General features: G+C 39.4%; 1 pseudogene; it reads right to left on the bottom strand.

Annotated features, from left to right (window-relative positions):
• The window catches only part of LOC105288664, a 38,418-nt pseudogene extending 34,849 nt beyond the window's left edge, over positions 1 to 3,569 (bottom strand).
• Positions 3,570 to 8,850: the final 5,281 nt, after the last annotated feature.

Below are 8,850 nucleotides of genomic sequence, written 5' to 3' on the forward strand. Positions count from 1 at the left end.
TCTCCTCTTATACTTTTTAGAAGAGTTTGTGAAGAATCGGTATTACTGCTTCTTTAAATGCTGGGTAGAAATTACTAGCGAAGCAATCTGGGAGGTTGCATCCTTGAGTTGATCAGCAGCATAGGTCCCTATGGCTAGATTCTATGATATCTCTGAAGGTTCAAGTGGACTGTATTTCAGAATTGTCCAGCAAAGAAATAGAAGAGAGGAGCATTTATCTACCCACCAGCTCTCCAACCCTGTTGTTCAATGGTTTTTTTTTTTTTGTAAAATGTACTTTCCCTTGTACTTTCATGAATTCCATGCTTGAGTGCCAAGTGAATTCCTGTAGACATTCCACACTACAGAGTCAGAGAAGCAGTAGTGCAGCTGAAGTGAGGTGCAATTATGCAAAAATGCAGGAAGATACTTCCAGGTAGAAGTTTCTTGTTGCATCAAGGACTGGAATAAATGGTCCGAGCGAAGATGTGAATTAAGGTACAAAATGGATTTCGTATAGTGAGTGCATCTATTGAAGCATTTCAATTTGCTTGTGCCTTCCATTTTCTTTAATCATTCACAGAAACTCCAAAGGTGTGTTCTCCCCCCAAATCTACAAAAGACTTCAACACGAGAGCTAGTTGAACAAGCTTCAGCTACTACTCTGTGACTCATTCTGGGACTTTAATATTTACCTCCTTTATCCACCTCTCATTATAGATTGTCCTCATCTTTCCTTCAGCTCTTTAGTGCAGATAAGTTGCTGACCTGAACATATAACTAAGAACTTTATCTCTGAGGCATATGATTTCTCATCTGTTTTACCTTTGTTGAACCGTGGTTTCTGCAGTTCCTCATTTACAGTTAATACTCAGCATTGAAGTATAAAGTGATGCCCCAGAGAATCTTCTAGGTACCATAGGTACTCCTTCCTGCTCTTCACTGTGCAGCAGCAACACTACAGCCTCATGGTAACAGGATCAATCATGACTGCCAATATAAAAGCTCCTTTCCCTGCTGATGTTCTACTGTCAGGAGCCCCAAATGGCAAGGCGGTAGCTGTAGGTTCAGGTTCAGTGAAATCCAATCTAGCAGAGCCTAAAATTTTATGGACAAAAAGAACAAATTCCCCAAACTGGAAACTGAACACAGTGACTATTGTCTTTCTTACTTGTAACCCTTGGTTTTCTGGCCAATTGATTCAGGTTTTTAGGGAGATAGCACCATGTGCATCAGCCATTGCTTCAATACAGCATCGCAGAGCATAGTGTCCAAACTCATAAGGTGTTATCCTTGAGGTGGACCTCATTTGAGACTTCATTGAGTTGTTCCATCATACCATTAGGCTGACTGCTTCTGAGTGATCAGATATGTGATAAGGTCAGTGGATCAAGTGATCACATGTCCATCATTGCACCTTGATGGCCATAAAAAGGTTCCTTTAGTTGATGATGACTGGTAGGGTATGATGCTGGAAATTAGGTGTTCTGTAAGCCTTTGCATGATGGTGTTGTAGGGACTGTAGGCCAGAAAGGCAATCCTTTATCTGGAGTAGACATCAATTTCAGTAAGAAAATTCCAAAAAGATGTTGTCTGATAAATCAATCTGCCAATAAGTGACTGACTGGCTCCTCAGGAGCTGGTGCTGTACCGAGAATTCAGCATCAGACTCTGTTCTTGGCAGGCTTAGCATTCAATAGTGATCCTGATAAAAGGCACCCCATACTATTACTGAGGCTGTTGACCCATGCATAGCTTTCATTCTTGCTGCCATAGCAACTCAAGGGCACTTTGTGCAAGTTCTGGGAGCAGTGGTTACTTTATGGTGAGCCATAATATGAAGCACAAATATGAGCATGCTTTGTATCCTCTGCAATAGGTTTATCCATATGCCTCTTTCCCAAATTTCTTTGTTTCTGACCTTCTGATATTATCCCTTTCAGGCAGCTGACCAGTATATGCCATTTGGCAATGCTCAGAATTTGATCTTATTCCATATTTCAAGTCAGGTTTTCTTTCTTTCTTTTTTTTTTTTTCCCCATACAAAGCAAACAACCACATATCCTTGTCCTCATTTTTTCCCACTGGGAAGATTTCCCTTTATCACTTTCTCTCAAGACCAGTTGTGGCTGGGGCTTCATTGTGGCAGCATTTTCAGCTAGCACCAATATATAGAGCGTATCCATTAGAGAACTAGGCCTAAGTGTTTTTCTCCTTGGCAGTTGATCATAGGACCTATGTCCCCCTGAGGCTATAAGATATGAGTTGAGAGAGATAGATCAGTATATCTGAGGTAGAGGTAGGAGCTCCAAGAGTCTGGGCCACTTCTTTATGTAAGTTATGTATGCCTTCAAGACTTGCTTGTGTCTGATCCTCAATATACCATTTCCACCCTATGATGGATTGCTGCTGCAGCCATCCAACATTATGATTTGACGGATCTAATAATATCAGTTCATAATGGGCAGTTCCAGACACATAATTACTTGGAGTTCCGCGGTTAGGCTCTTAAAATTCTACTAGGGCTCCTTAACACTCCAAGACCTGTTTTTCAAATGGTGAGTAGTTTTCTCCTGCAATAGACATGGCCTTATTCTAGAATCCAAGAGATTTTCACTTGACTCTTCTATTGAAGCTTGTCTGGGACAGTGAACTGCATTCTTATTCAATGTGAATACCTTTAGCACTATTACATCTGTTGGGTCATATGGCCTGAATGGCAGGATAGCCTGTGCTGTATCCTGGAACTGCCGCAGAATCTTCACTTACTCTGAACCACTGAAAACTGACACCTTTCTGAGTCACCTGATTAATGGCTCTGAGCAATATTCCCAAGTGTGGTATAAGCTGCTTCTAAAATTCAGAGGGACCCACTAAATGCTGTACATCTTTTTTTAGAGCAATGGGGTACAAGGTGTGACAACTCGTTCTTTACTTAAGAAAGGATATCCTGACATGCCACAGACTACTAGACATCCATTCTGCTCCCAGGAATATACTATGGTCTATTAGCTGTAGTCACAGATCTTTGCAGGTCAAGACACCCTGATTGCCACTTTGGCTTTGCTTTCCCTCACAGTAATTCCATCCATCTTGCCTCTGTCCGTTAAGTAATACCACATGGCCTCTGATATTGTGCAATCCCATTGTCCTTATTGAAGCTATAAATCCCAGTTCTGTGTCAGCATCTCCTACTGTTAACTCTATTTTGCAGAGTAAAGCATTAGGGAGCTTCTTAAAGATGCTCTGTTCCCCTCTGCAGTGAAACTTCTAGGCCACCAGATGAATCTACCTTTTGAGCTGATCTTTATGTCAAATCTTAGGATATTATAGCATTTTTTGAATCTTCTACTTAAAGATTTTGTCAAAACTCCTTTCAGCCACTGGGAACCAAGTATTAGAGGTGGTAGCTGCATCCAACCTCCCCAGTATGCCAGCCATTCAGTGACTTCCTTGTATCCTGAAAATACATGGTACTTTAGGGAACTTCCTGCTTTCAGAAATCTCCAGAATGAAAGCTAATTAAGTTATCTATTCTCAGAATTACCTACAATTTCAAGAAGACTCACTTCAGATACTCTCTGTCCCATGGGGCTAAATCCAAGAGGAATAGAAGTAACAATAATTCCTTACTGGTGTTTGCTTGCTTGCTTGCTTGCTTGCTTGCTTGCTTGCTTCCTTCCTTCCTTCCTTCCTTCCTTCCTTCCTTCCTTCCTTCCTTCCTGCCTTCCTGCCTTTCTTGTCTGTCTTTCTTTCTTTCTTTCTTTCTTTCTTTCTTTCTTTCTTTCTTTCTTCTTTCTTTCTCTCTTTCTTTCTCTCTTTCTTTCTCTCTTTCTTTCTTCCTTTCTCTCTTTCTCTCTCTCCCTCTCTCCCTTCCTCCCTCCCTCCTTCCCTTCTTCCTTCCTCTCTTCCCTCCCTCCCCCCTCTCTTTCTTTCTTTCTTTTTTGAAATTCTATCTTCTTCCCTTTTATGTGATGTGATGTGTGTGTGAATGTGTGTGAGTGTGTGAGTGTGTGAAGTGTGTGTGTGTGTGTGTGTATAGAGATGTGGTAGCCATTACTAGTGTTCAGTAATACCTATTTCTCTTTTCCTTTTAAGAAATATGAGAAAAAAACTTTCTAGCCTCCATGCAGTTAGGCAGAGCTGTTTGACTAGTTTTCACCAATGGTCTGTGGTCAGATATGATGGATGTCACATTTGAGCTAAGGCAATTGTATTATTAGTCTACTATGGCTGCCATAACAAAATATTACAGACTGGATGACTTAAACAATAGACATTTATTTTCTCACAGTTGTGATAAAAGGTGCTGGCAAATTTAGTTTCTGGTGAAAGCTCTCTTCCTGGCTTATAGACTGCTACTTGCTTGCTGTGTCCTCATGTGGCCTTTCCCGCATGCGTGCATGGGAAGAGACAGTGTGCAAGCTCTGGTGTCTTTTTTGTTTTATAAGGGCACCATCCCTATCAGATTAGGAGCCTCTCCTTTTATGAACTTATTTAATACTAATTCCCTCTATAAAGTTTCTATCTCCCAGTAGAGTCATATTCAGTGGGATTCAACATATGAATTTTGGGGAGACACAATTCAATCCATAACAGCAGCAAAAATCTTTTGTGGTATTCTCCAACTTTCTCTTTCCCTGCCTTGGCAACCCTGGAAGCCATGTGTTCCAGATGACACAGTGATAAGATGGAAGTAAGCTGAACTCTGAGTCAACACTTAGAAGGGTACTACCTTGGAGAGCCAGCGGGACCACAGAAAACTTTGAGTAAACAATATGTATTAAGTCATGGAGATTGGGGTTCTGGTTCAGTACTGTAGCACAACCTCTCCTGACTAATAGAAGGGGAATACAGCTCCAAGGTGTGTGTGTGTGTGTGTGTGTGTGTGTGTGTGCGTGTGTGTGTATATATGCACACACACACTCCCTATTTCTTTTTGTCTCATGACTAGCACAAGGTTCTTTAAACCTGGGAAATTTTATTTACATTTTTTCTGTATAGATTGGTCATAGGGAAATAAGAGACAACTTTTAAATTAATTAAAAAATTAATAGGTAATGTTTTGCATATTGCTTCCCCCCGTCATCATATAGTTTTCATAAAGATCATTATTAGCTCTACAGTATTTCAGTCCAAAACCTGAGAGACTCTAATTTTGAAGACATTCTTTTTATACAAGTTATTATTTTACGTATAATTTCTTTCATTGATGAAAAGACTTTCAACCATTTATACTAAAGAAAACAATGCCTCTCCTGGAGTAAATTATCAGAGTTTAAAAATACACCTTAATTTTTTTATTTAAAATTAATGTGGTGTTCAAATTGATTAAGCAATTGTCTTTAATTTCTCAAAACATGACATTTTTCATGCCTCCTTTCGATTTGGCTTTCAGGTAGCTTTATTTATGTGCTACTCTCAAGGTACACAGAGCTTTCTCATAGAATGAATTGCTTGAATAAATGACAAAAAGTTCCTTTCCTTAAGGAGCTTGGAGTCTGCAGGCAAGTCACCTAATCCAGGATGCAGAATAAAGAACAAGCACCGTGTGTGGGTTAAGGTTGTTTCTGGAAATATCAGCAGCGAAGCTATGTTTTTAGACTAGTGACACACAATTGATGCCATGGTACAATGATTTATCAGGGAAAATGAGACATTTAAAAATAAAACAAGGCATTAGGAAGCCACCAGTGAGTCATTACAGAGGACATTTCCGTTTTAAGGATGGCCTCAACCTTGTAGCAGGGAGTGACAAAGAAATGGCTTACCCTTCAGGAGATCTCGGCATGGCCAAGCTATTTTTTACCACTTTTATATGGTACCTGAAGGGAACGTAAGCAGCCAGAAAAACAAATACAGAAAGCTTTCCATTGCCACTAGTGACAATACCATCTCTAATTATAGCCTGCCAAGAGATCTCTGAAATTGTATTTCTGAAATGGTCATTTACTAAAAGCTTAAGGCTCTTTTGATAAATAAACTGGAAGGTTCTGTCATAGTCTTCGCAGGGCCAAAGGAGACTGCATTCGTGCTCGGTGTGAGGTCAGGACGGTGTGGGCTGATGGGGAAGATGAGGTACAGTTCAGGGCTATGATTCAGCTCTATGAGTAATGAAGTGACAGGCTGGAAGGCAACTTCATTATCTGTGGTGCGGTGGATCCATCCATCTGCGGGAAGTGAAAGCACAGGGAGAAGGCAGGAGGCATGTAATGGGAAAGGAAGTGGCATGCACTTGTGAAGTGGGTAGTCTTGGGAGTTAGAAATTTAAGTTTGAATCCTGAACATTATTGAGAGATTTGGAACAGGTTACTTACATTTCTGAGCTTCAATTTTCCCATCAGTAGAATGAGAATAAGAATAGTGCCTTACATAAAAGCTGTTGTACATAGTAAATAAAATAATTTGGATAAAGTTATTATGCTGAACATAATACTTGACAAAAACCATGATAATAATAGCCACCGTTTACTTCTGTGACCACTTGCTAAGTGCTTTATATATTATTGTATAAAAGCTCTCACTTAACAGCCTAACAGATTCCTGCAAGATAGCACACTCACCTTTTTGGGAGGGAAAACTGAGAGAAGGCGAAGTTCAGTGACTTGCCCAGGGACACACAGATAGTAAGTTGGGTACTTTTAGCTACAAAACTGGCTTTCCTTGTGTTATGCCACACTGTGGATAGGTTGAATAAATATTTAAGAGAGTTAGGCAGAGCCCATTAGTTCAAGAGGGATATAGAAGTTAAAAAAAAAAATCTTTCTTATAATTACTGTGGCACAATTTTAGTGTCTTGGTTGCCTGAAAGGATGACAATCTAGAAGGATGGTTCAGGAGGAGTAATCCATAGTGGGTGTTTCAATATGTAAGTTGTGTTGCTAAAAACATTTACTATCTTCCTCAAGTTTGCTCTCAGCTGAGGCAATACATACACATTAGAAAATACTAGATAATATTATATGGCTAATGATAATTATTTTGATATAAAATCTGTAATTTCAACCAATTTGTCTATGGTCAGATATCCTAAGCTCCTTTAGTAACCTGGGGCCTCTTTGGTTACCTTGGGGAACTGGAATAATGTCTTATATGAAGATTGCCAATAGACCAAGGTTGGGATAGAGTGTGGATAGTGGCTGGGGCAAGGGCTAGTGGACATGATTTCTAGTCTAAATAGCTCTACCATTCATTAGCTCTGTTCACATTTATCAATAATTTATTCATCAGATACTAGATCCAAATGTAACCAAGATTCAGTCCTTGCACCAAAGCCTGTTAGAGAAGACAAACTCATAAGCAAATAACAAACTCTCTCCCAGAACAGACATGAAAGAGTATATAGTCTTCTCATTTTAAAAGACTGAGGTGAATTACCTATCTGGAAAACAATGAGAAAGAATTTTAATGACACCATTCCCTTCCACATACATTTTGAAGTGCCCATTATATATTAAGAACTGTGTTATGGGCTGAAGTTATGGGTAGGAAAGAACAACAACAACAACAATGAAGTTATGCCTGTCCTCAAGGACTTCACAGAAGAGAATCAGATGTGTAAAAAGGTGAATTGCCATAGAGTCCATTGGATGCAATACTAGAACTCTGGACATTAGTATCAGGGGAGAAGACTCATTGGTAAGACCATTCTATTAGTGTGGCTCTTAGTAGCAAGCAACAAAAATTATTTGTGTATATTTTAAGTAGACAAGGAACTTATTAGTACTACATTAGATAGCTCACTGCATTGCCTAGAAGGACAGAAAGCCAGATTAGCAAAATAGGCAGAAGTAAATGGAAGCTAGATAACCCCAAACCAAATGTTGCCACCAAATCAGTCTGCTGAGAATACCTTGGCTGTCTCCACTGAGTATCAGTGCACCATCCTGAGATGCCACCACCACTGGCACTGGATGTTGCCTATGATCCACTCTAGACTCATTGCCTTCGACGTGTGCATTTATTTGATAATATGTAGGTCCCTGGCCTTCCCCCTAGTTGTAAAGAGAGCTGGGAAAGTAAATCCTTAGTAGCTTCTATAGTTGGAACTGTTTCCCACTAAGATTTATAAGTGAGGCATTCCAAAAAGGTAGGAAGGGTGTTCAGAAAGTGGCCAGCAAAAAATACATGTTATTGATAATGGAAGGGTTCTCATCTTTACTGACTTTCTTGTCCCACAAAGCAAGTTAATTTCTTATCATTTCACATGTGTGGAAGAGTATCTGTAAGGCTGCCATTGAAATCTGTAGTAATTGATTAAAAGAAAGTTTCATGTGCCTCCACTTCCATAAGCTGTGTGTTTGTTCCTTATTTCTTTCCAAGCCAGGCAGAAGATGTGCACTTATACAAACTCCTCAACTCAAAACATGGCTTGGTATCAAAAAAACTAATAAGCAAACCCAGGCTTCTTTTGTTCCTTTTTTTGAATAATTACTTTCCCTATTTCTTTCTTACCATTTCAGCTAATGCACTTTATCTTGGGGAACTTACATTTGCTTGCATAGGTATGTGAGTAAGCAGAACAACATATTTATTTCAGCTGGAATTAGATGGATATCGCAATTACTTGGGGGAAAAAACGTTTTCCTAAATTCAGCTATGAATCCTCTACAGACCAAAACAAGGATCACTTGAATGATGGTTCTCTTGCCTTAATACATATTGTATTTTTCGAGCAGATAACAACCTCTTATTATGTGGTAAAATACTCTTTTTGGCACTGAGAGGAAACAAATATATTTTGACCTGCACCATGATAGGGAGAACAGATAAGCTGGTTTTTTCTCTTTTCTTTTCTTCTTTTCTTCTTTCTTATTTCTCTTCTCTTCTCTTTCTTTCTTTCTTTCTTTCTTTCTTTCTTTCTTTCTTTCT

The sequence above is a fragment of the Pteropus vampyrus genome, unplaced genomic scaffold (assembly GCF_000151845.1).
Source record: "Pteropus vampyrus isolate Shadow unplaced genomic scaffold, Pvam_2.0 Scaffold1, whole genome shotgun sequence".
NCBI lineage: Eukaryota > Metazoa > Chordata > Mammalia > Chiroptera > Pteropodidae > Pteropus > Pteropus vampyrus.